This window comes from Coenobita brevimanus, chromosome 6 (assembly GCF_032717465.1).
Source record: "Coenobita brevimanus isolate Jiangsu-jjx chromosome 6, ASM3271746v2, whole genome shotgun sequence".
Lineage (NCBI taxonomy): Eukaryota > Metazoa > Arthropoda > Malacostraca > Decapoda > Coenobitidae > Coenobita > Coenobita brevimanus.
Window position 1 is genome coordinate 8,497,768 of NC_136959.1, and position 11,567 is coordinate 8,509,334.

The window sequence follows — 11,567 nt, forward strand, 5'->3', positions numbered from 1 at the left end:
AAAGAGGGAACTGCTACAGTTAAGTTATATAAAAACACAAAACTTAATACTGAGAAACCCGTGCATCAGGGTGATACAGTTTCACCAAATAATTTACAGCATGCACTGAAATCCTTTTAAGAAAGCAAGAATGGGAGAACAAAGGAGTAAACGTAGATGGCGAAAACTTAAACTATTTATGATTTGCAGATGAAATTGTCCTAATTTCAGAAACAACAAAAAAATTGCAAGAAATGATAAATGAACTAAATAGGGAAAGTTAAGATGCACGATTACTTGGGGCAAGTAATAAGACTAACGAAAGACCATGAAAGCGAAAGCAAAAGACACATTATGACTGGATGAAAAAGTTTTGGTAAACATAGAGACACCATGAAAAAGTTGCTTGTCAGTATATATATATATATATATATATATATATATATATATATATATATATATATATATATATATATATATATATATATATATATAAATTCATTTATTTATTTATATTGACATTTTGTGCTGGTCTAAAAAAAAGTCACTTCATAAATTCTCTCTCTCTCTCTCTCTCAACCTGGTCATGTGCGCCACACTTACCTGCTCGTTTCTTCCACTTTCTTTTCTCATTCCCCCGTGGTGTGCGTGAGAGGCCATTGTGCCTCGGGTAACAACTCGAGATGGTCGTGGAGGCGGCGAATGAGCAATACCTGGACAGAGAGAGAGAGAGAGAGAGAGAGAGATCAGTCTTCACTCTGCTTCACAAGTACCTGGTTGAATTCCCTTATTTCATCCCAGCCTTCTGTCTGCTATGTCTCCTATTTTTCATTTCTTATAATTTCTTCACTTCATTTTTTCTCTCTTTATGTCTTGTTTTTACTTACAGTCTGAGTGTCCCTCACCACAGTAATGTTCCAGTACACACGGAAGCACCTGGCACCAAGTGTTTGGTCCACAATTCATACAACCCTCTTCCAGCTTAGTAAAAATAGAATATGGTTTGCTCTAGACACACTGATGTTAAAAAGTGCACCAGGTTCCGCTAAGATACGCAAAACACTGTTCGATAAAATATTCACTAGCTCAAATCCAGGCCTCGTTCCATTTCAGTACACTCTTCTCCACAGTAATTAAAATGCATTAGTTAACACTACCATGAAAATCAAAACCAACTGTAAAATCAAAACCAACTGTATGTTTTTTTCCTGAATCAATTACCGCAGTTTATTCATCCCAGTCCATTACAACACTTAGTACTGACATTTAATTCAAGCAGTGTTCAGAATCTTGAATCATCAACAGATTTATATTTCATCCGTATTCACGCTCAGATGCCAAAGAGAAAGGAAGCAGTTGTATTTTTTTCAATTTCTGTCAATTGAAGAAGCAATACAGTTCTGTCCATGAAAGCTTTCGAACACATTTTGTTCTGGAACTGTTTCATATTTCCGAACCTGCCCGAGTAGTGATGATGACAGACGTGGCCAGGCTTTGACAAATGTGCGGCTACTGTCAAATGTGCTACTGTCCAATGTGCTACTGTCAAATGTACTACTGGCAAATGTGCTACTGGCAAATGTGCTACAGCCAAATGTGCCAAATGTGCTACTGGCAAATGTGCTAGTGCCAAATATGCTACTGCCAAATGTGCCAAATGTGCTACTGGCAAATGTGCTTATGTCAAATGTGCTACTGCCAAATGTGCTTATGTCAAATGTGCTACTGCTAAATGTGCTACTGCCAAATATGCTTATGTCAAATGTGCTACTGCCAAATGTGCATGGATGGATTTGACTGTCTCTCGTCTCCGTCACTGTTAGTGTTATAAGTCATCATGCACGCGTCTCGCCCTCTCACATCCCCTCACTTTCCTCCTCCCTTGGCAGCCAACGTATAAATATCTCCGCCTCACCCCATCTCCCTTGGATACACCATCATGGCCTCAACTCTGTAAATAAAGGCAGCACTTCCTGAGTTCATCCCACCCTGGTTACACATTGCCTCCAAATCGGCTTTTTGATATCACTAGGGAGGGGCACATGCAACACCTCCCTCGCTATCCCTCCCTACCTTGATTACCACAACACAGGGAGAAAATTGTAGAATGAGAGTTTGGAAATTACTGTACCTCTTCCTGTCCTGGCGTAGGAGAGAATGGACATTATTGGTCATCAGCCTATCATAAGTACCCTCTGTGTTCGTCTCAGCACAGCAGAAAGGAAATGGGAATCTGTGTGTGTGTGTGTGTGTGTGTGTGTGTGTGTGTGTGTGCAATCGGTTGGCATCTGTGACACATACCTGGGGTAGGTGTGAATGGCAGGTGTCTGGGGTGGGTATGTGGGGGAAGTGTGTGGGTCAGCCGAGACAAGCAAGTGCTGGTGCTGGTGATGGGTAGTTATTAAAGAGGACGAAACTACCTCTCCTACGTTGCTTGCCTTGTACTGCGCCTGACGAGTAGATGATGATAATATTATACACCATATTTATTTAATACCTCTGACCTCCGGGATGATTATTTGGCCCTAATCATGCAGACAATGACTATGGATACACTATAAGGTTGAGATGTTACATAGTCTTTGGAGTAGAGCAGCCTTTGTAGCGTCAGTAAAAAGTATAATATCTTACCCAGTACCTATTTAAGTTCGTCTATCCAGCCAATATGGGAAGACGTTTGCAATGTTTTATTTCAACAAACAAGGCGAGTATTATGGATGTATGGAGAGATGTCGGACTAAAGTTGCAGTCCTTCCTCCTATACACAAACCACCTTTAAGAATATCTCTCCTCAACTTTTCCTTCGTCATGCAGAGTTGTAAACACCTCTATCACTTTTCCTCGTGTTTAAGATAAAAATGACAAAGGTTCCAGGACTGTGACCATAATATCGTGGAAATCGTGTTCCAGGGCAAAAGCACTAAACAAATCACAAGCACCCTCACACACCCTTCCTATCGTGAATCCTGCGTGCCGGAAGCGTTACACACGCATTCCACTTCAGTCATCAAACCAGCCGACCACTTATCCCCGACACAGCGTATCATATCTGGACCCATTTAATTAAGTGCGTGTGGTGTCATAGTTAACAGTTACTAGCGTCCCAGATGCAGATTTTATGAGGGCTGAGAGGAATTATCAGAATCGTTTATTGTAGTGCTGGAGGGTATTTAAGTGATTACTGTTGGTGATTGTGCATTTCGCTGTGGCTGCTGAATGGGAGATTGTGAAGCACTGAGTGTAGGTATTGAGTCTGTAGTGTGACAGACCAGGTGGTATGGTCATAGTGTGGTAGAGGGAGTAGAGAGGGCTCGTGGTGTGGTGGTAGTGTGGTGGATAGAGCAGATGTGTGGTGGAAATGTGTTGAGAGAGTAAGTGGTGTGGTGGTAGTGTGGTAGAGATGGTAGTGTGGTAGGGAGAGCAGATGGTGTGACGATAGTAGGGAAAGAGAGAGCAGGTGGTGTGGTGGTAGTGTGGTGGAGAAAGTAAGTGGTGTGGTGGTAGCGTGGGAGAGAGAGCAGGTGATGTGGTGGCAATGTGGTAGTGAGAGCAGGTGGTGTGTTGGTATTGTGGTAGAGAAAGCAAGTGGTGTGGTGGCAGTGTGGTAGATATAGCAAATGATGTGGTGGTAGTGGGTGTAGAGAACAGGTGGTGTGGTGGTGAATGTGGTGGTACTGTATCACTTCCTGATAGAGAATGAGCGATTTGAGGGTGTTAATATGCGTCAGTCAAGGGAACAAGAAAGGTACATAACGAAAGAACGAGAGAATATTAGTCTAATAATGGAAGAGGCGAGAGAAATAATAATATATATGAAAACATGTTGACTCAACATATGAGACAATTAATAAAGTAACTGAGAATGCACATACGTTCATTTAGAATACCAGATTTTCCATATTCTTGGTTCAGATAATATTTGTGTATCTCACTGTCCTTTTTCCCGAATTTCCTGGGCGTAAACACTGGTTATTTTAGTCGCTCCTACTCACTCTTATTTTTGTGGATTATTTGATTTACTAGACTCAGTGAAAACGTGCTAATTATGGAAGTATGACAGAATAATGACTCATATGTTTAATATTTTATCATAACTGGATTTGAATACCAGTGCTTATGTTGCTCTTTCTTGTAGCTATAATTGCAGGCTGACCCATTTTTAACAGCAAACTTTCATCAGAGCCTCGTCAACTCGTTACCAGCAGCAAAACAGCGTCGTGGGAGCGGCAGTCACACCAGCACTTATTATATTCACTTCCCTTCACCACAAAGCAAGATTTTGTGGCTCTCGACGAAATTAGACGTAAGGAACTGCGTGAATAGAATGGTGTGTGTGTGTATGTGTGTGTGTGTGTATGTGTGTGTGTGTGTGTGTGTGTGTGTGTGTGTGTGTGTGTGTGTGTGTGTTTGTGTGTGTGTGAGTACTTTAAGCTTTTTTTTTTTTTTTTTACAAATACTGTATACCATCTATTCTTGAAGTGTACAAAAATTCTGATTTTCAAGAGCATTGTTCCATGGACATCTCAGTAATTAGGTTTCTTCTGTACAATACACATTAAATAAGCAGTGTTCTTCCTCATAAGTAAGTCCAAAAACTGTGATGCACATTATCTTACAGCATGGGGAAGAGGGGAGAAGGATATTAATAAAAGAGAAAGATGAATTTGGAGAAAAAAAGAGGGAGAGCTTGGAACGAGGGTGTAAGAATATAATGATTTACTGGAATGATATAGAAGAAAAAATGTTGTCATACAGAGAGAGAGAGAGAGAGAGAGAGAGAGAGAGAGAGAGACAGACAGACAGACAGACAGACAGACAGACAGAGATATGGCTGATACGCTTGCTGCGTGAAATGTATCCTCCAAAGTGAGAGGTTAGGATATTATTTACACAGTATGTTATGAAGAAGGGCACAGTGTAAAATTGTTCCTTATTATTATTCCCAGGCTAATTAGCTTTTCTTAGTATTAATTTCCCAGAATTTTGGTTACGAGTTTGAATTTCTCTCGATTCCTTACGTATTTTCTCTTTTGTTGGTGATACCTGGGACCGCGAGGTAAGACCAAGTATTGTTTTCCAATGTGGGCATGTTTGTACTCGCTCCTTTCCGCGTACCTCTTCTATCATGTCCTTTATTACTTTTGCCTTTTTCCCACCCAGCTCTTTAACAAAAACTGATAAACACAGAGCATCACCCTAGAATTGTTGTCATAAAACCAGAAAAGAAAATATTTAACGCAATTCATAGTTCAGGAGTGTAAGGAGGTGAGGGAGGGGCGAGAGTATGGTTTCCCTTGAGGTTATGCTGCCATCTTTGGTCCTATCTCACGTTCATGATACGGGGCGTCTTGGGAGGCTTAGGGTGAGGGTTTGGTAAGGGTAAGGGTGAGGAGATGATGGTGGGTAGGGGTGGAAGTTGGGAGGGTGCGTTTTTGATGAAGCAGTGTTATTGTGGTGCTGTTGTTGGGGGGGGGGGTGAAGTGATGCGGGGCCATTACTATGCTACGGTGGTTGTTGGTATCTGCTGGTATTGCTTAGAGTGTGGCGGAGGGCGGATGATGTAGTGGTAGAATGCTACTGTGGTGAGAATTTGAGGTTGTGCGGTGAGGCTGTGGCAGATATGTGGTTGAGTGTTGAGGATGTGGTCCATGTGGATCTATGTGGTAGGAGTTTAGTTCATGTATAGTGATGGTGTGGCACTGTGTGATAAAGGTGTAGTTGAAATGTAGTGAGGGTATGATAGGTGTGTGGTTCTGTGGTGAAGCTATAATGGTTTTGTGGTTGTATAGTGAGAGTGTGGTAAATGTATGGTTCTGTGGTGAGGGTCTGATAGATGTGTGGTTGTGAGGTAGGGATGTGCTAGGTGTGTGGCAGAATAGTGATGTTGCGGTAGATGTGTATTTGGTGACTTTGATATATGTGTTATCGTGAAGCGCTTCTGTGATGTGTGTGTGTGTGTGTGTGTGTGTGTGTGTGTGTGTGTGTGTGTGTGTGTGTGTGTGTGTGTGTGTGAGGTGATTCAGCCTTCACTTCGCCCCGACCTCTTCCCTCACACTAAAGCGCTAATTGTTTATCATTCTCCTTCATCCCTACAATACTAACTCATCATTCTTTCAATTTGCATTAGTACGGAACTTTATAATGATTTCAGTTCCATTCATTTGTCCTTCTTCCCCTTTGGAGTAATGCACACACACACACACACACACACACACACACACACACACACACACACACACACACACACAGAAATAGATAGATAAATAGATAAACATACAGACAAAGAGATATATAAGTAGATAGAGACATAATAGGTAGACATATATAGAGAGAAACTAAGATATATAATCAGAGTTGTTTTACTATTTGTCATCTCGTGATATTCTCTCTCTCCCTCCCTCTCTCTCTCTCTCTCTCTCTCTCTCTCTCTCTCTCTCTTTCCTCTCTGGCTGTTACTGACCCTCTCCTCTCCACACAATGGCCTCACGCGCCCGCCTCTGGGGAAACGAGAAAAGAAAGTAGAAAAAACAGTGAAGATAAATGTCGTGTCGTGCCCAAGTTGCGAGAGAGAGAGAGAGAGAGAGAGAGAGAGAGAGAGAGAGAACTGGTGGAAATAAATTCATTTCCACATTCCTCCCAACAATTTTTACTCCAATCCACATACTCGAACGCATTCCTTCATTCCATGCCACTCTCTCATGTTCCATTTCGTCCACGTTTACCTGTTTCATCATTATTTTTTCACTACAATAATAGTGTTTTTGCGTCATATCATTACTCAGTCATCGATCCTTGAGGTAGCACGGTAGCACATGAGAAGCACTTGGTACCCAGTGTTTTGGTCTGTATTACGTTCCATCAATCTTCAACAGAGTTAAAATGTATGATTTGACTCTTGGACAAAGTGGTGTTTAGTAGTGCACCACGATCCACAAAGACAAGCAATAAAACCTGTCGATAATACACTTCCTGTCTCACATGCCAGGCCACATCTCAACCAGTGCACTTTTAGCCACGACAATTACAAGCCATTAAATTACTCTACTATATACTGTACACAAAATAATACCAGCAAGACTTAGATCATCAGGCTAATATTTCCCGGATCATTTACAACAGCTTATTAATGCCAGTCCATTGCGAGAGTTAGTACTAAAGTATTAATGAAACACAATATTCAGATTCATTATTCAAAATCTGATCCTTATTTTATCCATAAATTCTATTACCTATGCGAGAGGTAGCAGAGTTTTTATTTTTTCCTGTTTCAGCCAGTGACAGCAGCAACACATTTCTCTCCACGACGACTTTCCAACAGTTTGTCCTGCATTTGTTTCATATTTTCTGGCCTGTCCGAGCACTGGCGATGACAAAGACAAACAGGCTTTGAATCACGTGCGGGCCACTGCCCATGTATGTCATGCACATGCACACTTTTTGTTTCATATGCTGTGTAGCCTTGTAAATCATTTATGTGGTTGTTTTATTTCCTAATCTGTCACTGTTTATTTTCGTGCAGTAATGAACACTCTGGCTCTTGGTAATAATGTCTTGTTACCAATAACAGTAACATCCATAATGCATTCTTCACCTATCCATGTATTTGTGTGATATGGTGTTTGATATGACAGTGGTGGTCATGCAGTTCACTTTCTCTTCTCTGGGGGACGTTGAACACATCGCACGTATTCTATCATCTGAGGGACACTGAACACATCCTACGTATTCTATCATCTGAGGGACACTGAAAACATCCCACGTATTCTATCATCTGAGGGACACTGAACACATCCTACGTATTCTATCATCTGAGAGACACTGACCACATCCCACGTATTCTCTCATCCTGGGGACACTGAACACATCCCACGTATTCTATCATCTGGGGGACATTGAACACATCCCATTTATTCTCTCATCTGGGGGACATTGAACACATCCCACGTATTCTCTGGAGGACACTGAACACATCCCACGTATTCTTTCATCTGGGAGACATTGAACACATCTCACGTATTCTTTGGGGGACGTTGAACACATCCCACGTATTCTCACATCTGGAAGACATTGAACACATCCCACGTATTCTCTGGGGGACATTGAACACATCCCACGTATTCTCTGGGGGACATTAAACACATCCCACGTATTCTTTCATATGGGAGGCATTCTATCATCTGGGGGACATTGAACACATCCCACGTATTCTTTGGGGGACTTTGGACACATCCCACTATGCTCTCCTTACCCACATTACCATGACGTGGCCCAGAAATTATAGATTAAGTGTTTGGTAAAATATCTCTTTGTATTGGCGTAGGGATTAGCACCTTACTGGCTACCAACCTATAGCGAAACTCTAGCACACTCAATCTTCCTATTAACAAATGAGAAGGGAAATTGAAAACAGGTTTTTTCTTTTGCTCTCTCTCTCTCTCTCTCTCTCTCTCTCTCTCTCTCTCTCTCTCTCTCTCTCTCTCTCTCTCTCTTTCTCTCTCGTTTTGAAGGAGCAGCTGGGTCATGACCAACGATTTCTTTTCAGTCCAGATTGCACTGAGAGATGCTGCCATTAAAGGGCAGCCTATTGACTATGGCAGTCAGCAGATGCCTGGGACTGATGCCTGGGGTAGGTGTGTGTTGTAGGCATCTGGGATGGACATGTGGGGCGAATGTTTGGAGCAGGTGTCTGGGGCAGGTGAGAGAAGGAAGTGGGTGTGTTCGTGTCGGGATATTTTTAATGAAGTGGAAATTCCCTCTCATATGCTGTTGGCTTTGTGCTTATTTAACACCTCTGACCTCTGTGGGTGCTTGCTTGGCCTCAGTCATGCAGCAATTGAGAATGTTCGGTAGGTATGAGATCTTACAGGCAGGATGTAGAATCTCTGCAGTAAAATTGTCTTCGTAACTTCACTGGAAAATACCATCTTTTTCCCAATCCATTTTACATTCCTCCTGTTCTGTCGTCAGCGCAGGGTCCTGCTTACACATATAAGGAGGGAATAATGGGCGTTTGTAGCGTAGTCGGATTAAAGTCACACTCCATTCTTCTTTACGTATCAGCTTTTAAGAATATTCCCTTTCGCCATTTCCTCGGACAAAGTTCTACTGTACACGCTCTTGCATTTATTTTTCTCAGCCTCGAAATGATGAAGTCAGATTACAGAGTTGTGACCTTAATACCATGGAAATAGTAGTCCGTTGTGTGTCGGAAAAATGAACAAGTTGCAAGCACCCATTGGTATCTTTTCGTGAAGAGGTATTGCCTACATTTTGCCACCCCAGTGAACAAGCCAGCCAGCCATTTGCCCTAGACGCAGATTATCGCAACAGAACTTACTGACGAACGTGTGGGTGGTGGCACAATAAATTACTACGGGCAATGAATTCCTTACCGCAGCTTAAAGGGGAAGTGGAAAAATACGAGAACGGTCGAATGAGGATGGAGTGTATTTGTGTTGATTACTGATACTACGGTGTGACTGCTGGCTGGCATATAGTGTGACACGATGAATTGGTATGCATGACGAGAGTGTGATGGAGAACAAGTGGTGTGGTAGTAGTTTGGTAGTGTGTTGTAGTAGTGTGATAAACTATGAGGTGGTAATGCAACAGAAACTGTAAGGTGTTGTGTTAGAGTGACTGAGTTAAGGGGTGATGCTAGCTTGGTGGACAGGACAGGTGGTGTGGCGGTAGCATGACACGGTAGTAGATGGTATGGTGATATGTGTGGCGATATAATGGACGTATTAATAGAAAAGCTCTTTCAAAATATTAGTATACGAATCAGTCTGAGAAACAATGGAGGGACATAATATGAGAACATTATTTTGATGGTGTATATTTAATAAGGTGATTGAGAAATAGTCGTGTTGAGTACCTTTCCATACATCTGTTTTCTCATAGGCGCTCGATGGCAGTAGGGCGACTTTGTCAAAGAACCGAAAATGAGAGCTATCTAAACGCATCGTGTCCAGGACCATCTTCTCATTGTGGTGTGAAAAGCCAAGCGAAATCGGCCCTTATTCCCCTCGACGTCAACGCTAAAAGTCAGGTGGTTTTTACTGCAGAAACAGCGTACTAACTCCGGGACTGTGACATAGAGCGAGTTGAACCAATAGCGCGGCAGCATTCATCCTTCTGTGTTTACAGGGGCTGGCTCGACCAACCATAAGGCCCGTAGCGCCTGCTTTGGGCAGTCTGTCCGAGCTTACAGGTTAGGGAAGGGACAACACTTGATTGAAACCTCCTCTATCTCTGCCTTTAAATGGATGAACGCACAGTGATGTCGTCTGCTGATACAGAAGGTGAAGGTGAATGTCGGAAGGTCGCAAGAACGCCAACAGCACTGTTTTGAGTGGAAACAAGTGGCTGCTAAGCGTAAACGAGACAATGGTGAGCCCGTGTTGGTGTGAACATTAATGACATTTTTAATCTGTTCTGGGCAGTAAAGGACTATTTTACCCAGACTGTCTCTCAACTGCATTCGTTTAAGGTACAGCCGGGGAAAGTTCTGCTTTATACATTCGCTCACCACTTCGAAATAGTAAATGTGAGACAAGTGTTAAACGAAGCAATAGCCAACATTCTTATATCTGGTAACTGTGTGAGAAGGATGGGGATGGAAGAGGGAGGGGTAGGAACTATCAGTTCCCCAATGCCTTTCTCCTTCCTTAACCTCTCCCTCCCACACAGTGGTACCAGACATTTGAGTGTCTGGCTACTGCTTCACTAGTCGTTGTCTCACATAAAGGTCCGAACTAGCAGGAAAGTGTATAAGGCGGAACTTTCTCCGGGTGTACGTATCAAATTGAAAACATTGCCTGTTATTCATAATTATTAGAAGTGTGTAATGGCATAAACATTACAGGCTAGTGTTTCTGTTCATAAAGTTGAGCTTTGGTGACATTAAAGTAATTTTGGTCAGTTACATAAGATATTTTTTCTGCAAATTTGCCCAAAATAAAAATATGATTTACAGCCATTTTTGTGGTATCAGTATGTTCATTATGTCTTGAATTTTCATTGTTTATTAATTTTGCAAAAAGGTTTTTGGTGCCATGTAGCGTATTTTTGTTCGGTTTATATTGAAGATTTGCCAGGATTCATGGAAGTGACATGATTTTTTTTCATGTGTTGCTTACATTAGTATCTTTCATTTGCGTTCAATATCATAGCGATACTACAACATTTTTTGCCCTCTGAAAATTTAGGTGGTTGCTAGGCGACGAATTTGGAAAAAAAAAAAATGGGTGAACATACCATTTTTAAAATTTAGGATATTATTTGCTTTGATCATATAAATCTATTGATACCAAATATGCATATATTTCGTACATACAGGATGTAACAGACGCATTTACTTTAAGGTCAGATTATCTCAAAAGTCTATCTATCTATCTATTGCCAAACACCATAATCCCGTAAAGGGTGGCCATTTGACACTGAGTTAGTCGTTTTACAGGGAGGGGCACCAACCCTCCACCAACCCACTTGTTGACACGTAGGGAGCACGTATGGTTTGGTTATATGGTTACCACCCAGCGTTGTAAATGGTTTCTTAGCTTACAGGAAACCATTTGGCTTGTCAC